Source organism: Sarcophilus harrisii, chromosome X (genome assembly GCF_902635505.1).
Source record: "Sarcophilus harrisii chromosome X, mSarHar1.11, whole genome shotgun sequence".
Classification (NCBI taxonomy): Eukaryota; Metazoa; Chordata; class Mammalia; order Dasyuromorphia; family Dasyuridae; genus Sarcophilus; species Sarcophilus harrisii.
Window position 1 is genome coordinate 39469063 of NC_045432.1, and position 24979 is coordinate 39494041.

Genomic DNA, 24979 nt, shown 5'->3' on the forward strand with positions numbered 1-24979 from the left:
GTGGGGGAGGTGCGTTGAGCCCTTGTGCGCATGTGCAAACATCGCCCCCTCTCTGTTTAGTGGGGTGGTGCCGTACCCTTTATATACCCTCCCCCAACATGCCCACTGAGCATTTCGCCTTGGGAACTCAGCAGAGGAGGTAGGGAATGGATCTCACTGGTCTTGGGGTAACTTGAGGCTCGGGGGAGTGAAGGGGAAGCCCCTGGCTGGGCAGGTGGGGGAGTCTTGGGTGGGAGGTGATGGGCTTTGAGAGGTGGGCAGGTGGGGAGGCCTGCTTTCCTCAGTGCTTCTTGGGAGTCTCCTGAGATGTTGGGGGAAGGTGAGCTGGAACCCTGGCTGGGCAGGGGGGGGGTCTTGGCTGGGAGGTGGGCTTTGAGGGGTGGGTGGGTAGGGAAGCCTGGTTTCTCCAGTTCCCTCCCTGAGGTCTCTTGAGACTCTGAGGCCTGACCCTACCACCTGAAGTGAGCCTTCCCTCCTGCCACCGAGGCCGCACTCTCGAAGCCTTGCGCCCCTTTCCCTTCCTCTAATCCTGCTGTAACAGTGAGTACCTTTATAGGGTGAGTGGGCCAGGAACAGTGAAAGGTTCTAGAAAGCAATGGAAGGCACTAGAAAGCTGTGGAAAGAAAAGGAAGGGGCACAAGGGTGGCGAGGGGTGGGGAGAGCCCGGAGATGGGAGGGGCGGAGCAGGAGGGATATCACGTCCTTGGGAGCCTAGTGCGCCTGCTGCGCCCGGGGCAGCCTCAGGGGGCGCTCTTCCTTGTCCGGCCCGCCCCGCCCCGCCCCGCCCCGCCCCGCCTCACTCCGCCTCACTCCGCCTCACTTGGCTCGGGACGCCCGGGGCCCGGCCCCGCCCAGGCCCGGCCCAGTCCTGGGCCCGCCCCCTCCAGCCTGGCTTTACCCGTGGGCCACACCGATATCCCTCACTCCAGGGGCGTCGGGGTCCTTGCTGTGGTGCGTCGGGGTCCTTGCTGTGGTCCGTCGTCTGAGCAGTGGCCGTCCCAGACCTTCTTCCTGCGAGGGTTCCTCCCCAGCGGCAGCGGCGGCAGCAGCAGCGGCAGCAGCCCCCCCCCCTCCCCCTCCCAGCCTCGGACCCGCAGTAAGCCCACTTGGTCTCCTCTCTTTTCTCGTGGGGGGAGGGGGATGTGGGGGTCGGCCTGGGGTGAGGATTTTGGGTGTGTGGCTGCGGGCTTGTGCTTTAGGGAGAGGCCCCCCGCAACCGGGACGGTCTCTCTGGGCCATCTCCTTTTCCATTCCCACTGGAACCCGGCCCCAGCACCACACGGGTCGGTACTGGGGGTACCGCCTTAGAACCTGGAACCAGTCGGCCCTGGGTTCCAGTCCTGCCTTCCTCCCTCTTCACGTGGGTGACCCTGAGACGGTCACTCCCAGGGTCATAGAGAATGAATGCCCTTCCAGGAACGGACCCCAAGTGGCTGCTTAGGGATAGGCCAGGCTGTTCCCACTTATTATATCGAGTAGGAAACTGAGGCCCAGGGAGTCCAAGTCGTTGCCCTAGTCCCTACTAAGTATCAGGTGAGACCAGGGCCACCAAATCCCAGCACTCGTTCTTCTTTTCTCCTTTCCTCCCTTCCTTTTTTCCTCCCTTCCTCCTTCCTCCCTTTCTTCCCTCCTCTTCTTGCCGTGGCAACCCCCCTGAGCTTCCCCAACTTTCTGGTTGTCTTCATTTACTTATTGAATGTGCGGGGGGCGGGGGGGGGGAAGAGAGAGACAGCATCTGGCCCGCTCTCCTGGGGAGGGAAAGAAAGGTATTGGGGTTCCCTCAGTGCCGTAGTGGGGCTCAGGATTCAGAAACTCACTTTTCTCTTCCATACCCATATATAGAGTAGAGCAGGTGAGCCCAGCAGAGAAAGAAGCCTCTTTGGCTCCAGACCATGCTTTTTGTGGGTTTTAGGGTTACAAGTGTTACAAGATGGTCTCTCCTCTGAAAGCCTCCAAAACAACCAAGGAAGTTGGCCTGCCCCAGGTTTTTTAGAGCACCCTCAAACTTGTGAAGTGTTTAAAGTAATAGCAATAACTCCCATCTCTAGAGTACTTTGCAGGCATATAAAACACTTTTCTCACAACAGCCCAGTCAGGTACCCTGGATAGGCAATTTTCTTTCTACTTATCTCATTTATCTGAGCAGAGATTTAACAATCCTAACTTAAAGGGGGGGTGGGAATTAGTGCCGAGGGTTCAGTGGTGTTTTATGGGGTATGTTTTGCCTTTTAAATCCAGTAAAAACTTCTTTATCATAGCCCCTTATCATTTGAATTTCAGTGTTACAATTTTTACCAATTGGAGCTATCATTATCTAGGGTATGGGAAGAAAAAGTTGAGTTAATAAAGCCTGATGAAGTTACTCCTCTGTCTTGATTTTAGATGGAAAACTTTCCTTAAAAGGTTAACATTTGTACAGTGACTCAAGTTTGGATTCCAAGTGAAGATGTTTAGAAATGTAAAAGAGTCTTTTCCCCAATTCTTTACACCCCTTGAACAGTAGAAGCCTTATTTTGCCCTTGTTAACTTATTTGCTTAAGAATAGATTTTAAATAATCACTTTTTATAGTGCAGAATATATGTATACAAACTTATGTGCATGTACATTTACATATATATGCATATAAATACTGTACATATACATACTTATACTGTACAAATTTGCCATTTGTATTTCTTGTTTTTTAGTATGATTTCAATCTTTATTTTATCTTGAATTTTTTCTTTGGCTTATGAGGATGGTTTTCCCCCAGATGCCATAGCTGGTATATGTCAGATGTGGCCTTAAAGCAAGTCTTTTATAAACTTAGGACTTTGATCTCTGCTGCTCTAGGTGCCAGCTGACCTGTATTGGTGCTTTTTCCTTAATCAGGAAATCCTGGGAGTAAACATTTAGTCATTTCTTACTATGTGCCTGACCCAGTGCCAAGGGCTGGTACAAAAATTATCTCCCCTGATATTCTCAATAACCTTCTGAGGTAGATGCTATTGTTATTCCCATTTCAAAGTTGAAACTGAGGCAGCTGGGCTCTGGCTAGGTGACTTGCTCTTGGTCACAGCTAGTATGTGTCTGAGGCAGGATTTGAACCTTGTCTATCTGATGACATTGCTGACCCTTTCCTAGGCCAAGTTACGTTTGATATTTTAAACTTAGTGTTTTCAAACTTCATTTTTGGGGAAAAGCAGTGACTCTTATTTTATTTTATTTTTTTCAATAGTATTTTTCCGAATATATGTAAAGATAATTTTCAAAAACACCAATTTTTACAAAAATATATGATGAAAACTTTCTCCCTCCTTCCTTTCTCTCCCCCTTCCTCAAGACGACCAATAATCTGATTGAGGTTAAATATGTGCAGTCTTTTTAAACATATTTCTATATCTGTCTTGTGCAAAAAAGTTGGACCAAAAGGGGAAAAAAAAGAGGAAGAAAAACAAAAAAGTGTGAAAACACTTATGTTTTGATTCGCATTCAGTCTCTCCTTAGTTCTTTCTTTGGATGCGAGTTGGCTTTCTCTTTAAAAAAAAATTGAAGTCTGCATTTCTGAAGAAGACTCGGTTTCTTTTAACTAAGACTATAACCCTGAAACTTGCTGAGATGGAAGAAAGTCAAGGAGAATTTTCAGGATTTTTTCCCCGAGTTTTTCCACAAAAGTCCCTCTAACAATCAAGCCCCTAGGAAAAGTTTCTGGCCTCAGGAATAAAACTTTGGCCCATAATACAGCAATTTATGTGATAGCAAGAGATTTTTTCGGTATTAAAGCTTTTTATTTGCAAAATATATTCTTGAGTAATTTTTCAACATTGACCTTTACAAAACCTTCTGTTGCAAATTTTCCCCTCCTTCCCCCTGCCCCCTCCCCTAGCTGGCAGGTAGTCCAATACATGTTATATATGTTAAATCCAATACATATATACATATTTATACAGCTATCTTTGCTGCACAAGAAAAATTGGAGCAAGAAGGAAAAAAAAAACCTGAGAAACCAAACAAAATGCGAGCGAACAACAACAAAAAGTGAAAATACCATGTTGTGATCACCACTCAGTTTCCACAGTCCTCTGGGTGCAGATGGCTCTCTTCGTCCCTGAACAACTGGAACTGGTTTGAATCATCTCATTGTTGAAGAGAGCCATAATCAGAATTGATCATCTTACAGTCTTAGCAACAGATTTTTTGAGCACTCTTCCTTCTCTTCTTGTTTCCTTTTTGCCATCTTTGTTTTAGGGGATTGTCACTTTACAGTCAGGGCACTGGCTTAACGTGTAACCATTTTTACAATGTAAAGTATACATTCGGACATCAGTTTTTTATTCGTTGCCAATAACCTCTTGTGATTCTTATGATCTTGTGGAACTTGAACTACACATTTGTATCTAGACCTCCCTTAGAGTTTGTTTGCGTTTGTATAGTAGTTAGGCACCTGCTTTTTTCCAACCACTTTACTTTCACCTATGTCCTCTCTAATTCTCTCTACTAAGGTAAACAGGCAATTTCTAGTCTAATCTCACAAAACATATCTAAAGCAGGGTCTGGGTGTAAATTATTTTGCCAAGTCCCAGTTGAGTCCCACCTATGAATGAGGCCTATGTGCCAGGCATTGGGCCTAGTACTGGAGAGTTAAAGGAAGGTCAAAGGGTGCCTGTCCTCTAGGAGTTCCTCCTCTAATGGGAGAGGTTACAAGTCAACAACTATGTACATACAAGATATACACAGGGCTATCTACACCGGATAGAAGCATTTATGCACAAACACTGGGTAAATTGAAGATATCTCCCATTCACCAGCTTTACCTGAACAAAACCAGACACCCCTGAAGGAATTTAGATTCTCTTACATTTATATAGGTAAAAGTGATTAGCTGGGGGTGGAGGGAGGATGTCCCTGCTATTAGATGGCTGTCAGGACTTGACCCCAGGGCTTTTAGACTCTTGGGAGCTGGCCAATTAGCGGGTCTCTTATTTGTGTTTGTCATTCTATATGGTAATTTCTATGGCCTTGGGCTGGTGACCTCTCCTTCCCTAGCTGGAGTTTCCTTTTCTCTGGATGTTTCAGGTTCCTCTAGGCCTCCCAAGGTCTGAGATGACCTGTGCCCTGTGTTCTTTTAAAGTACCACAGTCTTTTTCCTTATTTCCTGTGCTCATTTAGTGTTTTCCAGGTGGGTGGGGAGGGAAGGAGATTTCCCATTTAGTGCAGTTATATGTGGCATAGTTATAAAAATCAGTTTGAGCCAGGTCTGAGGAAGTGGAGTGACCTTGTAGAAAACAGACACATCACTGGAGGGTTCTAGGAGAGGTTTAACCCACTTGTTGAAAATGTTCCATAAGTGATTATATAATCTGATAGATCTTGTACTCTAGAAATATTATCCTTCCCCCTACCCTCTATTCTGTATACCTCAAGTAATACAGGAGCTTGCATACCTCTGCTCTGAAGCTCTAAATGAGGGTGGGCTTTTGTTTTGTTTTGTTCTTTACATTTTTGAGAGCCATAAGTCTGGCAAAGCCCATGGATAGAACCCTTCCTTTGCAGAATCATGGATTGTAAATGTATGACATAAAACTCAGTGAATCACCAAATAAACCAATAAAATTGAAATAGTGATTAAAGTGTTTTTTTGAAAAAGAGTTCATGGACCCCAAGTAAAGAACTCCTGTTTTAATCCTTTGAACCTAGAGCATTACAGTTACTTCCCAAGTCTGACCCACCTATATTTTATCCAGGAAATATGTTAAATAGCTGAGGAGACTATCTCTTGTAACAATTGAAAAGCAGTATTATTAACCAGAGATAACAGATTTTGGATCAGCAGGAATCGGCCTTTAACTGGTTGTTTTTCAACATTTATTTTCAAAGTTAAATATCAAAAAAGAAACAATTTAAAAATACTACGATTTTAAGATTGAACACCCACACAGCTAATTAACTTTCCTTTGTCAAGTCATTTTAATGTGGAAACAGATCATACTATTTGTGTCATCTTTTCCCATTCATTCCCATTCACTTTTCTCCCCATTCATTCTCATTTACTTCTCACCCTTTGGTGGTAGTGAGTACTTGTTTCCTTGGTTCTTTTTTGTATGATATTAAAGTCAGTCCAGTTTTTAAAATTTTATTTGTCGTCAATCTCAGTTTCATTATGTGAATGTGTCCAAATGGATTGAACTCTTCTGTTGTTGGACATTTAGATTTACTTGCCCTTTTTTTTTGTAAATATAAGTAATGCTGCCATGGAAAGTTTCAAATTGTTTTTTTGAGGTAATGGCATGAGTGAGAAGGTATGATTGAAATATTTTCAGAATATATTTTTAGCAGTGGGATTATTGGCTAATAAATTATCTTGCAGGGACTACAAAGGTTTTGCAGAAAAATTTTATTAGTACTGTGTTTGATGCATTTAGAGGGAGGATCCCAATGGAAATACTCAAGGGAACAGGAGGCAGGGGTACAGGAGTAGTCCTTTAAGCTTCTCCCACTAGGGCCAAGAATAAGATCTCCAAGTTAACCCACCAGCATCTTCATTTTGAAACACAGGCCAGTGTCCTCAGAGTAGAACTGGGAAAATGGGTAAGGATAGAATACAACCAGGCTGTCAGCAGAAATCCTGGGTCATAATGGTCTTGAGTCTACAGCAGGAAGAGAGATTATTTGAAATGAAAGATTGATGTGAATGAAATCAATACAATTATATCAGAAGAGAGAGTTGGGGGGAAAAATCCTTTCCATCAAATGTATCCTAATATGTCTTACATCCAAGATAAGTGGGGAATTAGCCCAAATCTGTAAAGCTGAGAACCATTGCTAAATGGGAATGAGATATGAGTAGGTTTCAGAAGAAGAAATGCAAACCTGTGAGTGATCATAAGGATGATGGCTCCAACTCACTATTAAGAGAAATGTAAATTAAAACCAAAGAAAATATGCAGTTTTCTGGAAAGATTCTGCCAAATTAGGTAGCTTAATGTTAGGTAATCCTCAAAGGGTACCAGATAGGAAACAGATCGTGTTGTGTGTAAGATGGGATGGAGATGTGTAATGCATGCAAAGAGTGCAAGTTTGGGGTCAGAAACCCTGAATTTGAATCTTGGTATTACTGCTCACTTAGGTCCTTGTCCATAAATGAGTTTGAGAAGTGACCTTTAAAGGTCACCTGGAGTCTTTGGTCTCAGAGATGTGGGCACTCTACCAATGGGAGAGATTGCAGCCCATTCACACGTCTTTGTCCTGTGTGACTCGACTCCAGGTTCTGTACTTGTGTCAAGGCACTGGGAAGTTGCCCCTAGATCAGCTGGCAACATGTGAATGCCTGAGGGCCCCATGAGCACTCTGTCACCTTCTCTTCCAGTATCTCTGGTGCTTCTTATATGCTTTCCTGACCCCATATATTTCTCAGTTTTCATACCTCTTCTACCTCATTCAGTTTTAGAAATGTGTTGTAGTATATGCATGACTCTCCATTGCCTTTTGGACCACAGGTAGCCAATTCTTTTCTGTCATACTCTATGGCTTTTAGCTATGATTGCCTATTCCTTTTCTCCTGGGGGAATGAATACAGGGATTGATTGAAGTAAATGGAAAACAACTTCAAGTAAGTAAGAGCAGAAAGAGAGTGAGAGAGAGAGAGAGAGAGAGAGAGAGAGAGAGAGAGAGAGAGAGAAAAAATATGAATGTATGTGTATGTGTGTAGAAGGGTACCCAAGATAAACCTTGAAGGAAGCTGAGGATTCAGAGAGGTAGAGAGGGGGAGCATCCTGGGTGGACAAAATAGGAGAGCTCTGGACTCCACCCAGATTTGGGTTCTCTTACCAGCTCCCTCATTTAACTGGCTCTGAACGTGGGTAGATTATCTTGTACCTCAGGTCCTCAGTTTCTTTAGTTGTTAAGTCGGGGGCCATGCTAAAACATACTCATGTGTGCTTCCGACTGTGGTCTCTGCCTTGGCTTTTTGGCTTTCTTCAGAAAGCCAAGGCTACCGGTGGCTAGACACCAAAGGTTTTCCCCTCAATGAGTTTTGGCCAGGGCGATACAGAGAGCGTGTGCCTCCCTCTGAGTTAGTGCATTGGGCTGTTTGTGCCACTGGAATTTGGATTCTTGGAAGGTCGTGACTGGGTGACATCTCAGAGACTGTTGGCTCTCTCCCCTTCTGCAATGGTGGACTTGGGGTTCCGAGGGCCACTTGGACTCTTGATGAAGTGAGCATTTGGTAGGGCTTTATCTGCCTCTCTCTTGTGTTCAGCCTCCTGAACTGGAGAGAGTCAGAGTGTCTCCATGCAAAAATCATCTTTGTTGATCTTTAGAAGGACGTGTGGAGATACTGGAAAGCATGTCCAAGTACGAAAGGGCAGGGTCCTCGGGATGGATGGAGTGATGTTTGAGGTCCGACTTCTATATATCTGTGAAATGATGGAGAGTAAAACAAATAAGGCTAGAAGAATCAGACACATAAGTTGCCTTTTGCTTGGCCACGGGAGAGAAGGAAGAAGTGTGTTAGTCTTGTGGCTAGTGGGCCAGCCTTCCTTCTAAGCCCTTCCTAGGGCATGCACTCAAGCCACTTCATAGTAGGGATGATTTGGGGCTCCTCCCCCACTCCCAACCCCCACAAAGTCTAGCACATGGCTGGCACATAGTGGGCATTTAACAGATGCTTGTTGCTAGTTCTGTGACCCTGGGGAAAATAAATTCACATTGGAGAGAGTCCCAGAACTCTCTTTAAGAGTCCTAAGTTACAGAGGAGAGTTGCCCAGGCCTCCATGAGGAAATTAGGGGTCTGGGTTGCCCAAACTTGACCTTCCCAAAAAAGGAAAGGTAAAAACCAAAAACCACTAGGAAATTGTTGGTAAATAGAATGGGTAATGGCACAATCATGTCAACTAATGCACATGATCCTGTTTTAAACCCAGTTAACTGGCAGGAGGGGCATGGTTGCGTGCACAATTGCTGGCAATTTTCTGCCAGCAATTTCTTCTCTTTCTGGGGTCTTATAAACTGTTTGGAGGATTTGGGGTGTCATTTTGAGGCATTTTAAAACAAACTAAAATTAAGCTTCCCTACAAACAGAAAATGTTGTAATGTTTTGTGTTTTTTTTTTCTTTCAATTTAGCAATCATTGTGAAGTACCTGCTATAGACTAGGTACTAGAGTTGCAGACTTGTATCTTCCTGCCCTTGAGGAGCTTATGTTCTGCTAGTGGAAACATGATGCACACATAATAACTAGTATTTATAGAGTACTGTAGAGTTTGCAAAGTGCTTTATCACCAATTTTTTTTAAATTTAAAAAATTTGTTTTTCTTTACTGTTATTTGATTTTTCCACTTTAGTTTTCAGCATTCATTTCTGTAAGATTTTGAATTTCAAGTTATTTTCTCCCCTCTCCCCAAGACAGTGAGCAATCTCAAATAGGTTACCTATGCACAGTTATTTTAAACATTTCTGTATTACAGACTATCTTGTTTATCTAGTACTAAGATTTAAAGTTGTTTTTCTTGGTCTTTTGTTGTATTATCACCTACATTTTCTAGTGTGTCTCCCCTCAGCCTGCCTTCCCAGAGAGCCATCTTTTATTTTATTTTTTAAAAAAGAGATCAGAAGAGAGGAATTCCACAAAAGTAACAAGCACATCAAGCACTTTAGGCAGTATTGCACAGCCGTCTCCTCCCACCTCTGCTTTGCTTTCAGAGTTGCCCAAGAACGGTCCGAGGTCCCCTTCGTCCTATTTCTTTCCTTGTCCTAGCTCCCCCCCTACTCTTGGGACTTTTGCTCTTACTCTTTTTTCTTTAATTTATGCAACGAAAGAAGCATCTCTATAATGAGGTACAATACAAAAGCAATTGTAGACGAAACTGCTCATCTGTGATGCACAACTTGCTACTCCTTTCCAATATACCGCAAAATTGTCAAGTAAATTTCTTTTTTTCCCCCCACTTCCTTCCCCCCTTTTATCAATTAATAAAAACCCATGGGTCTAAGCACTCCCAATACCACTCCACTCTACCCTCCTTCTTACATTATAATCATTTAAAAGTCCAGACAAGACAGCTTGATGTAAGGTACCAGACGCTGATCCTTGTTCAAGACACCCCCCCCCCCCAGCCATCCCCTGTGATATTCCCACACTCTCTGCTCACCTAGGCTTGTTCCGAGTGTTGAGGGCTTGCTGCCACAAGTGAATTCCTAAGAAGGCAGGAATTGGGAGCAAAGCATTGAAATAAAGAATCATGTTTTTCCTTACTCACCTGGGTTTTACAAAATGCTCCCTGTCTTTCCCTCCCTTTCATTTCTTTGGGGGACCAGTGGATCTTGGTGGGAAGAGGTTAAGAAAAACAGAACCTGAGATGTAGGCCAGATGGTTTTTGAAAGGGATCCCCTAAATAGTTTTCAAGGGGTTCAGGGTTTTTGGGGATTAACCTAAGTTGGAGGGTATTTTCTAAAATGGTGTGAGAGAAGTTTTGGACAGAAGCGTTGCTCCTTGTAAGGCACTGAAAAGTTCCAAGACGGATTAAATGCCTGCGGGATCTTAGGCTGACTAGCGTTTGCCATTTAGAAAAACGTTACCTGCTCCCCGCTGGCAAAGACCATTCTGGAGAGGGCCGGGAAGGTCTTCAGGATGCCAACAAACAACTGACTGAAGAGCAGAAAGGGACTTTGTAACCCTAAGTTGGGCCGGGGCTTGGGACAGAGACATTGTCCTTGGCCTAGGTCGTTCAGGGACAGATCCATAAAGCTCCCCCGGGCCTGGTGGCCCCTGGTCTGTGTGCTGAGAGAGGTTGGCTCAGGATTCTCTCCTGGAGCGAAGCCCCCGGAGCTGGGGGGGCGGGGGCGGGGGAAGGGCTTTGTCCTGGCGCAGAGACCATGGCGGAGGATTTCTTCTGGGTGGGAAGTCTGGGTCTGAGGGGCCTTGGCTGCGTTTGGGTTCAGGGAGACGATGACAGAGCCCCTCCTCCCCTGGGAGTCACCTCGGCTCCGGTGTCCGGCTGAGGCCTGGAAACTGGTAGCAGAGAGAAACTCTTTCCCCTCCTTCGTACCCAGCAGAGCCGTGCCTAAGAACCGCGTGGTATCAGTGAAGCACCGAGCCCAGCAAAGATTGTAAGCCCTTGGAGACCATTGAGGAGCAAACAGCTGGAGCAGTTCACAGACATCAGCAAACACTGACAATCTTGAGGGTGTGAGGTATCCATTGCATTTCCACCTGTGTATTCTGGCTACGTGTACCGTTAGCCCGTGCCCTTCCAGATGTCTTCTGTACGTGTGTGCCCTTCAAATTCTGTTCCTTTGGTGCCAATCCATGTGGGTCCCCCGGCCCCTCTGCTGCCTGTGTGGGTGCCACCCACTGTACACTGTGTGACCACCTTTCCTCCACCCCATTTTCTCCTGCCTGAGGGTTCTCAGATACCTGTCTCCTGGCCTAGAGTTGATTCATGTGTGTGCTCTTCTCCACGTTATGCCTGGCAAAGTGTACCCCGCTCCACCACTGTTCCTGCTTGGGAGATCCCTGTTCCTGTGATTGCTGGCCAGTTGGGTGCTCCTTTGCGACGCAGGGGCTCTGCTTCTGCTGTCCGACTCCGTAGGCCTTCGATTGTTTCCACACAGTCACGTCCTATGTGCCACATGCACACATGTGAGTTTCAACATCAGTGCCTCAATGTGGGAGTCCAGCCACGTGTGCTGCCTGCTCACCTATGTGCCCCTTTGCATGTCTTACATGGCCAGCTGTGTCCTCCTCCGTGTGTGCTGCTTGCCCAGGCAGTCCCACCTTCACACTTGTTGCCTGCCTGTGTGGGTGCTTCTGCATGTATGCTACCTGGTCGTGTGAGAGCATCCCCAAGTGCTCTTTCCCAGCGGGGCAGCCCCCCACGTGTTGCCACGATTACTTCTGTAGAGGAATCTCAGCCACGCTGTGCTGTGGGCTCCTCTTTGTGTATTGCCAGGCCAGGGGGGCTTTCATCCTAATGCCCTTTCATCAATGATGTTGCTCAGGTGTTCTGCTTTGTATGCCTGCCATGAGTGATGCCCACACATAAGTGTATGCTGCCTTCCCACAGGGGATATTTCAGTGTTACTATTGCATGAAATAAAATAAATGAACTAATTTTGTCTTTTGTCTCACTAAAAAAAGATGAAAATACCAGGGGAGGCTTGATAGGTATAACGGTTGAGTGGCTCTCATCTCACAGAATATCTTGAATCCACAGTAGCTTCTTTTGGGAGGAGAGAGACTTGAATGGAAGCTAGAGCACCCCCGGATGCTCTGCTATAAGTTTTTGTGGCCTTGGTATTTTTAAAGCTATCTTTGGACTGTATGGTGTCTTGACATTTTTTAAATATGCAAGGCCACTTGCTTCCATCGTATAGTTAGGATATGATGACATGTTTAAGTATGGCTATCCATTGTATCCCTGTATGCTTACGACTAATAAAAGCCAAAAGAAACACTTAGGGTATTGTTTCTCTAGAACACGGGTGTGCAGTAATATATCTTGAATTATATGGAGAGTTTATAGTTCAGAGTGCACTTACAATTTATGATCTAGGAGATGAGCTCATTAAAAGAATATGCCTTATGAATGGAAAAACATTTATCAGGTATGCCAGACCCTTCACAGGAAATAAAAAAAAAATTAAAAGTGGAGACCTTCCCTCTGCCTTCAAGAATGGGCATAACACAAAAAAAAGTCAATAAAAATAGATTTAAGTACATAGTATGTACCAGGCACTGTACAGATTGCTGGAAATAAAAAGATATAGTCCCTGCCCTCAAGGAATCTGTAGTCTAATGAAAGAAGATAACATACAGAAGGAAGCTGGAAAGGAGGAGGGATAGATAGGAGGTGGGAACATGATGGCAAAGTCCAGAGGAGTGCAGCTGGATGAGAAAGGAATAAATGTGTGGCTTGTGCATCCTCCTTAAATGGAGGTTTTGGGAGGAGATCTCTTCCATGTCTCCCTCCCTTAATTAGGGGCCCCAGGGACAGAGTTTACTGAACCAAGGGGTGATTATCAAAGCTGATCTGATCTTGTAGGAGGAAGGAGTTCCTGCGGCATGACATGATGGGGAAGTCTAGAGCAGCCACCAGCTGGGGAAAAAACCAGTGGCTGGGGAAGGGAGTGTTCAGGTTTACCAGTGGTGGTGAGGTGAATAGTATCAAGGTCTGGTCAACTGTCATTGACTTTTGAAATTTAAAATTCTGCTTCGAGAACTCTCCATACACACAGCAAAATACAAAGAGTATTCTATGTGAAACTGAATCTCCATTTTCATGTTTAAGTATATAATTCTGTCCATGACTTCAAAAACTATCTTGCTTTTCTGTACTTTGTATGTTTAAACATATTACACTAATGTGCTCTCTCTCGTCCTCTTCCCCTGTCTCTTTTCCTTTTCCTCATTCTCCCATTTTTTGTTTTGATTCTTTTTCTGTCTTCCCTTCTCTCTTGCCCGTTTTTTGGCATTGCCGTGGCTGCCTCCCTGCTCTTTACCACGAACAACAAAGGAGAAAAATCCTAACAAGCATAGCTGGGCAAAACAAATTCACAGTGATTGTATATGGAAATGCACACCTCTTTCTGCCCCTTGTGTCTTCCACTTCTTGTTCCTAAGATAGCTTGCTTTCTCACAAATCCGGGAGGTGGGGGCCTGGCCATTACATTGGTCAGCACTCTGAAGTCTTCTAAAGTGGATTTTCTTGACAACATTGCTGTCCTTGTATCTACAGTTCTTCTGGTTCTGTTCATTTTACTCTGCATCAGTTCATACTTCCCAGGATTCTTGGAAATTGTCTATTGTCACTTCTTACAATGCAATAACAATATTCCATTACTTCATATACCACATTTTTGTACCACCTCCCGTAGATTCTTTGTTTTGCTTTCTTCTTTAGAATCCTTCAGGATAAAGTTTATTTTATTTGTGTCTATTTCTTACTTATTTCCCTTGTTTCCTTGTTGAGTTTAATGCAGTCTTACAGTGAACTTTGCATGTGTGAAACTTGCCCATTTTAAAGAAAGGGGGTAGAGCTGATGTTCATTCCCTCCCTTTACCCCTTCTACCATATTTATATATTAGTTCTCATTCTCTTTGATAATGAAAAATAGCAAATTCTACCATCTCCTTCCTTTCTATATTAGTGTTTCCTTCCTATCTACCTACTCATTTTCTTCAAACTTTTGGAAAAGAACCAGTCCAACCCCAACCTCCTGTTTATATTAAATATAGTCTTAAATACCTCTTCTATTTTTTTCCCTGAGGCAAATGGAATTAAGTGACTTGCCCAGGGTCACACAGCTAGGAAGTGTTAAGTGTCTGAGACCAGGTTTAAACTCAGGTCCTCTTGACTTCAGGGCTGGGTGCTCTATCCACTGGGCCACCTAGCTGCCCCGAATTCCTCTTCTATTAAAGATCCATTTGTTCCCCTAAGAGTATACTTGGTGTTGCAGGGCAAGTTAATTTTTTTTTTTATGGTCAGGCAAGTTATTCTTGATTGTAAGCCTCTCTTTTTTTATCTTAGAATACTGTATTTCAAGATTTCCTCTGGTGTTTTATTCAAGATGCTAGGTTTTATGTGATACTGTAGATCCTTGGTGCTTGAACTGCCTTCCTCACAATGCTTATGATATTTTTTCTTTGACCTGGAGCTTTCCATTTTGACTGAAATTTCTGGAACTTTTCCTATTGGGGTTCTTTTCAGGAAGTGATCGATGGATTCTTTAGGTTACTTTGCTTTCTAGTTCTGATAGATGTGGGCAGTTTTCATTGATTACATCTTGAAATATACTTTCCAGTCTTTATTTTTTTTTAAAGTTGGTTTTCAGGGAATTCCAAGATTCTTAAATTAACTCTCCTTGACCTATTCTTCTAGGTCATTTTTTTGGTATATCAGATGTCTTACAGTTTCTTTTGCTTTTTAAAATCTTTTGATTTTGTTCTAATTTTTCTTAATGTTTCATGGAGTCATTGAATTCTGCTTGGTCAGTTTTGTTTTTCAAGGATTCCATTTCTTGGGCAAGGTTTGCTGCTTAATCTACCATTTCTTCAAAACCTTTGTTTCAAGTTTTACCTTTTGCATCATTTTTCTAAGTATTTGTGTAGTCTTTGCGAACTACCCCTTTTTTTGGTCTGCTTACAGTTGTCACAGAGTTAGATTTGAAGTAATTCTTGATACAGGGTGTGATGTTTTCGTGAACATACTCCTCTTCAGATTTAGTTGCCAACGCTTTGTTGCCAGAACCATTCTGTGGCTCCTGTTCCACTTTTGGGTCAGGTGGTCTGCCCTGCTTGGTTATAATTTGGGTTCTTTTGCTGACCTGTACTTCCCAGGGTTCCACCCTTTTTGGGATATTTGAGGTTCTTCAGGACTCCCTCTGGTTCAGAGCACAGTGTTAGGGACCTCAGATCTGAGCCCATCTCACTTTGAGCTTTAGAGTAGTACCTTTGTGCCTTACACTAGTGTCTGCCCACTACCATTCTCTAGGGCTCTGGTGTTTTCTGATTACTCTGGAACTGTTTCAGTGAATCCTCCTGCTCCTACTGCCTCCAGACACGGTCATGCAGACCACATGCTTCCGGATCAGTGTGGTACACAGTGCTGTGGGGTACCAATGTGGATTTCGCGGGGGGTCTGTAGGTAAGGGTCCTTTCCCACGTCCCAATTGGCTGACTTTGTGCAGTTCTGGAGTGGAAGATGCCGTGTATTATAGTTTTTCTTTGGATTGCTTGATTATGATTTGACCTGGTAGGAACTTCTGTTTTTTGCTAGCTAGCCTACGTATGTGGGATCTGGGTAGCCTGCCTCCCGTGGTGGCTAGAGGTAGATTACTGCTCCCAGAACTAGGGGGGAATGAGTGTTTTGCACATGGCGGCAGGGAACATGGCAAGATTCCGAGGGTGGATGGCTGGATGAGGGAGGAAGCAGGGCCTGGGGATTAGGGATGGTGGGTTAGGTTACATTTGTACTCACCGTTCATGACAGCACAACCTCTGGACAGACTTCCAAAGCTGAGTAGATGAACTCCCCTTGGGGTTGTGAGTGGGGTGAGGATTTATGGTCATTAGAGATCTAGTCCTGGAGGGCCCAGTGTCCAGTGGGGAGAGGGGAGGGAATCTCAGGCCAGATGGCAAGAGTCTGGGGGTAGATGGTTGGATGAGAAGTGAAGTACAGTCTGGAAACAATTTGGTGCTTTTCATAATATTGTATTTTGTTGTCAGGAAAGTTAGATGTGATGACTTTGAACACAAGTCAGTAGAGATGGTAACAAATCTCTGAGAAGTGTGTTTTGTGCATGATGTGTTCAAAGCATGATGCTACCAACTTGCACCATATGTTGGGAGGGTACAAGTACTAAAAAGCTGTTCAAGTTTGTGTGTATTTTATGATGAGATAGGATAAATAGAAGCAACATCCTGTTAACAATGGACTATTTTAACCAGCTATATTCATGCTGAAAACAGAAAGCTTCTATACTTAGATGTTGTGGGCAAAGTATTTCTATGTATATGGTTTCTTTGCCAGGATCCACTCTGACCAAGGTAGAGATTTGGTAAGCAAGCCATTTAAGGATGTGTGAGTGCTGGTAAGATCTCCTCAAGGAGGCCGGACCCAAGGGTTGAAGACATACTCAAGTGAACCTTCCTGATCATGCTGGAGATCCTCAGGTCTGTGCAGAAGGGTTACTTCTATCATTGTCGCTTTTCTAGGATAATGTCACGTTTACTACATAATGTGTGATTCTGAGTCTCAGTGTAGACATATACAGCGTATCTTTTAGTTGAGGAATGAGCCAAAAGAAGTCTAATGCTTAGCTCTGGCCTTAACTTTAGGACATCTCTGATCTAGGTCAGGAACAACATGAGGCCTAAGTTCATTGTCAAGATTCAGCTCTTGATTGTTATATGGGGAAGACACCAGATGGGAAGTGGATGAAATGTCATTCCATAGCAATTGAAAGCTTAGACAGCCTGGTAGTTTAGAAAGTGACTGCAGGAAATGGTCGGGATTCTACAAAGACAACGCCTTGTAACTACCTATTGCCTCTTGGAAGGTTGCATTCTCTGATGAACAAGAGGAAAGGAATGGGGGAGAGTCAGCCAAGCAGACTTGAAGATGTGCCTGCTCATCAATCGAAATTTCTATTAAAGCTAGTGATTCAGATGAGGAAGAAATTCAGTATTAGTGCCCATGGGAAGTTCCATCCCAGTTCCAGGGGTCTCTTGTTCTGATAAGGGAAGGGGCAAGATAGGCCTGAATCCGTCCAAGTGCTTTCTTGCCTAATACTCAACTTGTGAACATACCTAGGGAAAAGAAACCATGTGCAGAGCCTGTGATGGTTAGCCTGAGCTAGTCTTAAACTCAGGATTGGGATTAAAGGCAGCTGGGTGGTATGAAGTGGCTCAGACACTGGTTGTGTGAACCTGAGTAAGTCCTAACCTTTCTGTGTATCAGTTTTCTCATCTGTAGAATGGGGATAATAAGAGCACCTGCATCCCTTGGTGGTTGTGAGAATCAAATTTGACAAATCTTAAAGCACTACACACACACACATACACACGGTAGATTTTGATAGATACTGATAATGCTAGCTACTATTTTTATTAAAGGCCAGCAGACCTGTGGAGCTTGGTAGCCTGGGACATCCAGTGACTTGGGGAATGCCAGGAAAAGTGCCATGTTTATTTGACTAGTCACCAAAGGCTTAAGGATAAATGGGAAAAGTGGTTATTTATCTAGCCAGGCCATGCCTGATGCATCTAATGTGCAACTAGTTATGTAGGTATAACCTGTGTTGACATTCCAGTCTGAGACAAATGTGTTACTAGATCTAGCACCTTTGCCTGGCTGTCATTTTCCCTTACACCCTGATAGAGTTAGTCCCGGGACTCTGTGCCCAAGAGACTTGGGAATAATAGTGCCTCCCCACCCAACAGACCTGCTCCCTACACATCCACTGTAGCCAGGAAAAATCATTGTAGAGTGGGGGTTACTGACTAACTGCCAGTAATAGGTTTCTACGTCCAGGAGCCCTGGGAGCAGTAGCAATGCCCAGACCACCATTCTTACTTCTAGTTCAGCCTTCACAGCCATCACCCTGGAAAGCAATTCCTGTGGAGAAGGAACCAGTCATCCCCGCTCACAACCAACCAACTCCCCAGCATAGCATCATGAAGGAGAGACCTCTACCAGGCAGGTCAAACCCGCTACTACCTCCACCTTGACATCTTCTCTAAGTCATTGATGGAGACAGCCAAAGACCTTGAAGTCAAGTGGTTTTGGAATAGTGAAGTTTCTGGCCTGGTAACCTCAGCTGTCAATCTGGGAAGGAAACCCAAGGGAATATGCAGTCTAATTATTTCTTTCGTAGGGTCTGCATACAGCTACATCTACTAAAGACCCAGAAATGAAATTTCTTGCCATCACAGACCTTGAGGCTGTCAAATGGTTCAATTTCAGAAAATGATAGAATGTTATCAGTATAAATGACATTAAAGACGCCTTACTGTCTGCTTTGCCACTGAGCCCCTAAGGATCATGAGATTTTTCCATCTGACTTGTAGCAGAAACTTTCCCTGGGTGTTATCTCTCCCATTAGAGTGTAAGCTCTGTGAGGGTACGGGCTGTGGCCCTGTTCTTTTTGTCCCCAGCACCTAGCACAGTGTTTCGTACCAAGTAAGTGCCTAATAAATACTTCATTTGTTCATGTAAGTATTGTCTGTCTCATATTTGTATGATTGCTATTGTGTTTTCCTTAATTTACACACACACACACACACACACACACACACACACACAACACATACAAGTTTAATATTTTTGAGGGACCAGTGCCAAGCCTGCTTTTACATGTGTTATTCTTGTATTTGTCCTTAATTGTAGATGTCTACTTGCCATATTTAGTCACATGCCTATTCGTTGCTTTGGCTAATCCTACTTACACTTATTAATCAGGATTATTAGGGCCTAAATAGTGTACATCAACAAAACAAGTTTGTAATATAAATTATTTTTGTAGAGGGATATATTTGAGTTTATACAACTCAATGAGCAAAAATGGAATATTTTAGCAATTTCTTAACCATGGCCCTATAAATAACTAATTCGAATTATTTCAGAAAATGATCTATTTCATTGACATTCCTCAGCCCTGCCTTGTCTTTCAAGGACATCCATTACCCCGTCAGACTGAGTGAACTTAAACAAAATAGGAGAATTTGTATCCCCATATGTTACCATGACCTTGACATTTAGCCCCAGTCCTTTTCTGGACTTTAATTTCTTCATCTGTAAAATGAATGAGTTAGACTCATCAAGAGGTCTTAATATGGAGTCCATGAGTTTGTCTTTAAAAAATATTTTGGTAACTATATTTAATGTAATTGATTTCCCTCCTAATGCTATGTGTTTTGTGTTTTGCACTTAAAAATGTGATTCTAAGATATGTATCCAAAATCTTCACAGATTGCAAAAAGGGTCCATGAAACAAAAAGGTTAAGAATTCTTGGACTTGATGTTCTCCAAAGAGTGCCTTTAAGTTCTAAGGACTGTGAATGCCTTTGACGGCAGCTTTTTTTCTGAGCCTTTTTTGGAACCTTGAACCATTTGACTGAAAGTCAGTGCAGTGAGTCCATCTTCTACTTTAAAGAATAAACCTCATATAACTACATCCACTTGACAAATCAGGTGACGAATGGGGAGAGTATTTCATTCAGAACATCAGATGCCCATTTAAAATCTACTTTTCAACTTAGCCTTAATTTATTAAATTCCTCCTCCTTTTTTTGTACAAAGTTCAGAGTGATATCCTAGATACAATTTCCTCCTGTATTTTTAAAGATAAAATAATATTGTTAGAAAACTTCTGGGAACAGTGTTGAATTCACAAGACCATTTCCTGTTTGTCTGGAGATGAATACTTGAGAATTTTGCCTTCAGATAAACTTTATTGTGAGCTCATTAAAATCTCACAGAATTGTTCTATAGAAAGGAAATTACACTTGGGTGAAAAAAGTCCACTTTTGTTTAGCCTGGAATGGGGGTATATGTTCTTCTGAAGCAGTTCTTAGAAAACCTCCTAGGTCCAAGGAAGTGAGAGATCCTTAATTTTGCTTCTGTACTGAATGGCCCACTTCTTTTTATTTCCTTACTCAAAAAGTACATTTGTAAGAAATGAAAGACAAGGGTCATTATCTGTGGACAACCCTAGTTGGTGTTGATCTCCAGGCCCAGGGTTACATATGGTAATGAGGCTTCAATATAAGGTTACTGTTGGATTCAAAATGATATCATATCTATAAGCACTTAGCACAGTTCTTGGCACATAGTAGGCATTTAATAAATATGCTTGTTCCTTGCCCCTTCTCCTCTTAGTCTTTTTGCAAGGCCTGAAGTGCAGGTATCAAAGAGAGTTTGTGTATTTGGACTAAAGTTCCACGTGGGTGTCGATTCCATGGACTCCCACATTTTCTCAAGAATTAAAATTGAGGTTTACCAAAGTGATGATGGAAAGGATCATGTTAGGTGGGAGTAAGTTGTAGCTCCTTACAAACAAGGAATTGGAATGGGAAAAAATGGCATAAAGGATATCATTAGGCAAATATGTGACCCCAAAAAAGGCAGAGAACTTCATCCTACTGAGAACAGAGAATGACCAGTGAGCAGTCTGTATACTCCATTGATATTTTCCTAGTATCAAGAGATTTCAAGGAAAGCCCCTGGTTCATTGGATGGAGGCCCCTGTGGAGGAGGTCTTCAAGGATGATATGAATAAGTATTCACTTCAGTGGCTATGCATTTAAGGAAAAAGGGAAACTTTCTTCTCCCAGTGTTGTCATTCAAATTCAATGTTTAGGAATCTTGTGAGAAGAGGGAGCCAGGCTCAGACATGCACTAATCATGTGATCATAGGCTCAATTTCTGAGTGCTTATTGTATTGATGGAGTGAGTTGACACACTAATGACAGTCCTGGAAAAAATATGGAGGTAATGATTATTTAAACTTTATTGGTTATTTTTTTAAAAAAGTATTTAAAATGATGGTGATGGCATCTTCAAAAGAAATAGGGAAGTCATATGTGAACTGGATGGTAAGTGAAGTGAGTAGAACCAAGAGAACATCATACACAGCAACAAGATATGATGATCAACTGTGATGCACGTGGCTCTTTTCAACAATGAGATGATTCAAGCTAGTCCCACTCATCTTGTGATGCAAAAAGCCATCTGCACCCAGAGAGAGGATTGTCAGGTTTGAGTGTGGCTCACAACATAGTATTTTTACTTTTTTGTTATTGCTGTTGTTTACTTGCTTTTTGTTTGTTTTCTTTCTCATTTTTTCCTTTTTGATCTGATTTTTCTTGTGCAGCATGGTAATTGTGGAAATATGTATAAAAGAACTGTATATGTTTAACATATATTGGATTACTTGCTGTCTAGGGGAGGGAGAAAAAAATTGGAACATAAGGTTTTGCAAAGGTGAATGTTGACTGCACCTATTTTGAAAATAATAAGCTTTATTTAAGAAAAAACAAATAGGGAAGTCAGGAGGAGAGATACTGAATGACTGAACAAACACAGCCATGTCTCCCGCCTCTACACTTCTCTTTTTAGCCCAAACATCTTTAAGTCCTTCATGCAAACCCTTGACTCTTCTTCCTGTATTTTCCTTTCCTGAAGTGATTCATGTAGTTGGAAACCAGAAAGATTTTCTTTTTTTTTTTAAATAACTTTTTATTGACAGTATATATGCATGGGTAATTTTTTTATTTTTATTTTTTTTATTTAATAGCCTTTTATTTACAAGTTATATGTATGGGTAACTTTACAGCATTAACAATTGCCAAACCTCTTGTTCCAATTTTTCACCTCTTACCCCCCACCCCCTCCCCCAGATGGCAGGATGACCAGTAGATGTTAAATATATTAAAATATAAATTAGATACACAATAAGTATACATGACCAAACCGTTATTTTGCTGTACAAAAAGAATCAGACTCGGAAATATTGTACAATTAGCTTGTGAAGGAAATCAAACATGCAGGTGGGCAAAAATATAGGGATTGGGAATTCAATGTAATGGTTTTTAGTCATCTCCCAGAGTTCTTTCTCTGGGCGTAGCTGGTTCAGTTCATTACTGCTCCATTGGAAATGATTTGGTTGATCTCGTTGCTGAGGATGGCCTGATCCATCAGAACTGGTCATCATCTAGTATTGTTGTTGAAGTATATAATGATCTCCTGGTCCTGCTCATTTCACTCAGCATCAGTTCGTGTAAGTCTCTCCAGGCCTTTCTGAAATCATCCTGTTGGTCATTTCTTACAGAACAGTAATATTCCATAATTTTCATATACCACAATTTATTCAGCCATTCTCCAACTGATGGACATCCATTCAGTTTCCAGTTTCTAGCCACTACAAAGAGGGCTGCCACAAACATTCGTTCACATACAGGTCCCTTTCCCTTCTTTATGATCTCTTTGGGATATAATCCCGTAGTAACACTGCTGGATCAAAGGATATGCACAGTTTGATAACTTTTTGAGCATAGTTCCAAACTACTCTCCAAAATGGTTGGATTCGTTCACAACTCCACCAACAATGCATCAATGTCCCAGTTTTCCCACATCCCCTCCAACAATCATCATTATTTTTTCCTGTCATCTTAGCCAATCTGACAGGTGTGTAGTGGTATCTTACAGTTGTCTTAATTTGCATTTCTCTGATTAATAATGACTTGGAGCATCTTTTCATATGACTAGAAATAGTTTCAATTTCTTCATCTGAGAATTGTCTGTTCATATCCTTTGACCATTTTTCAATTGGAGAATGGCTTGATTTTTTATAAATTAGAGTTAATTCTCTATATATTTTGGAAATGAGGCCTTTATCAGAACCTTTGACTGTAAAAATATTTTCCCAGTTTATTGCTTCCCTTCTAATCTTGTCTGCATTAGTTTTGTTTGTACAAAAACTTTTCAGTTTGGTATAATCGAAATTTTCTATTTTGTGATCAGTAATGATCTCTAGTTCTGCTTTGGTCATAAAGACCTTCCCCTTCCACAGGTCTGAGAGGTAAACTATCCTGTGTTCCTCTAATTTATTAATAATTTCATTCTTTATGCCTAGGTCATGAACCCATTTTGACCTTATCTTGGTGTACGGTGTTAAGTGTGGATCAATGCCTAGTTTCTGCCATATTAGTTTCCAATTTTCCCAGCAATTTTTGTCAAACAGGAAGTTCTTATCCCAAAAGCTGGGTTCTTTGGGTTTGTCAAAGACTAGGTTGCTATCGTTGTTGACTGTTTTGTCCCTTGAACCTAACCTATTCCACTGATCAACCAATCTATTCCTTAGCCAATACCAAATGGTTTTGGTAACTGCTGCTCTATAATATAATTTTAGATCAACCAGAAAGATTTTCATGCACTCATGGTTAGACTTTAATCAAAGATGAAAGTTGACTGAGATTTGAACATCCACCAGTCATCCCTCCATAGTTATAACTTTTAGGCTAAGAAATATGTTTGGTGATGAATCCTTTTTTCCCCTCAGTAGTATTTCATTTTTCCAATTATATGTAACATTCATTTTTCAAAGATTTTGGGTTCCACCATTTTTTCTCCCTTACCTTTGCCCTCCATAAGACAGCAAGCAATCTGATATAGGTTATGCATGACCAATCATTTTAAATATATAAGTCATGTTGTAAAAGAAAAATCAAAACAAAATGGGGGGGGAGGAAACCATGAGAAAGGTTTCATGAGAAAGAAAAAGCAAACAAACTGAAAGGTAAAAATACTATGCTTTGATCTGCATTCAGTCTTCATAGTTCTCCCTCTGGATGGCATTTTCCATGGTGAGATTTTTAAGAAAATGAAGGGGGGCAAGGTAATAAGGGCCTGAACTAGTGGGATAGATGTGTGAATGGGAAAAGGGGAACATGCACAAGATATATTAAAGAGAAAGCACTTACTATCCCAGCATATTCTTGACAATTTTTTAGTATCAGAACATTTAGGATTAATGGAGGGACTTTGAAGATTAAAACCCTTCATTTTATAGATGGAAAAAATTAGCTGCAACACTTCATACTTACTTTAAAGAACATTATTTGTCTTAGCAAGACATAAAAACCAATTTCAAGTTAACTAAAAAGATTATTAGTAGTTATTCTGATATATTGTGTGTGACTTTTGGTGACATCCATGGAACAGAAACAGAGAGCTGGGGTGAGATTATAGCACTGCAGCCCTGAACCCACAAAATGTTTATGTGGCCCAACAGATCAGAGAGGCAAGGTTGCACCTGCTAGGCACCAGTTTTACTGACTGAATTGATGATTGGAATTAGAACAGTTGGCTATTGGCTAATGTAGATTGATGGTTATACAGCCTGTGACAATGCAGGAACTACACCAGCCGTGATCCAATATGAAAAAGATCCAAGAAGTATTTTCATGCTCAAATGGTTGACTTTTCTAGAAATGGTGGGACAACAATAAACACTAGCAGAATCCTTAGATCCTTAGACTTTGATATCCCTCTTAGCATCTTATAATGGGGCTATGGAGAGGCTTCTGTTAAGGGCACAAATACCTCTAAATGTGCCAGTGCCACTGTGTATTTAATCATGGTAGAAAGCAACAAATGAGTGTTGTAGCCCTGAGTAGAAGGTAAACTCTTTAGGATAAGAAGTAACATTTTTCATCTTTGTATGCCCAGTGTACTGAGAGGCAACGGACCATAGTGGGCTTTGGGGTCAAGAAGACCTAGGGCCAAGTTTTGTATGAGGTGTACTGTCTTATCTGGCCCTAGGTAAATCCTTTAGTCTTAGGGCTCTGAGTTTTCACACTAGGAGTTCTATACATTGATGAACACCCAGTCCAGGTAAAAAATAATTGTAAAAAACTTTTTGTGGTGCCTTGAAAGGAGATTTGTGCACTAACTGTAGATTCAGTATAAAGGGTTAATTGAAGTTTGTAACCCAGTTTTTAAAT

General features: G+C 42.2%; 1 protein-coding gene across 1 annotated transcript in view; it reads left to right on the forward strand.

Annotated features, from left to right (window-relative positions):
* The first annotated feature begins 11088 nt into the window (after positions 1 to 11088).
* The window catches only part of FHL1 (four and a half LIM domains 1), an 85822-nt gene continuing 71931 nt past the window's right edge, over positions 11089 to 24979 (forward strand). Inside the window, exon 1 of the mRNA XM_031944651.1 lies at positions 11089 to 11169. The gene's annotated coding sequence lies outside the window, so the exon portion shown is untranslated. The remainder of the gene's footprint in view (positions 11170 to 24979) is intronic.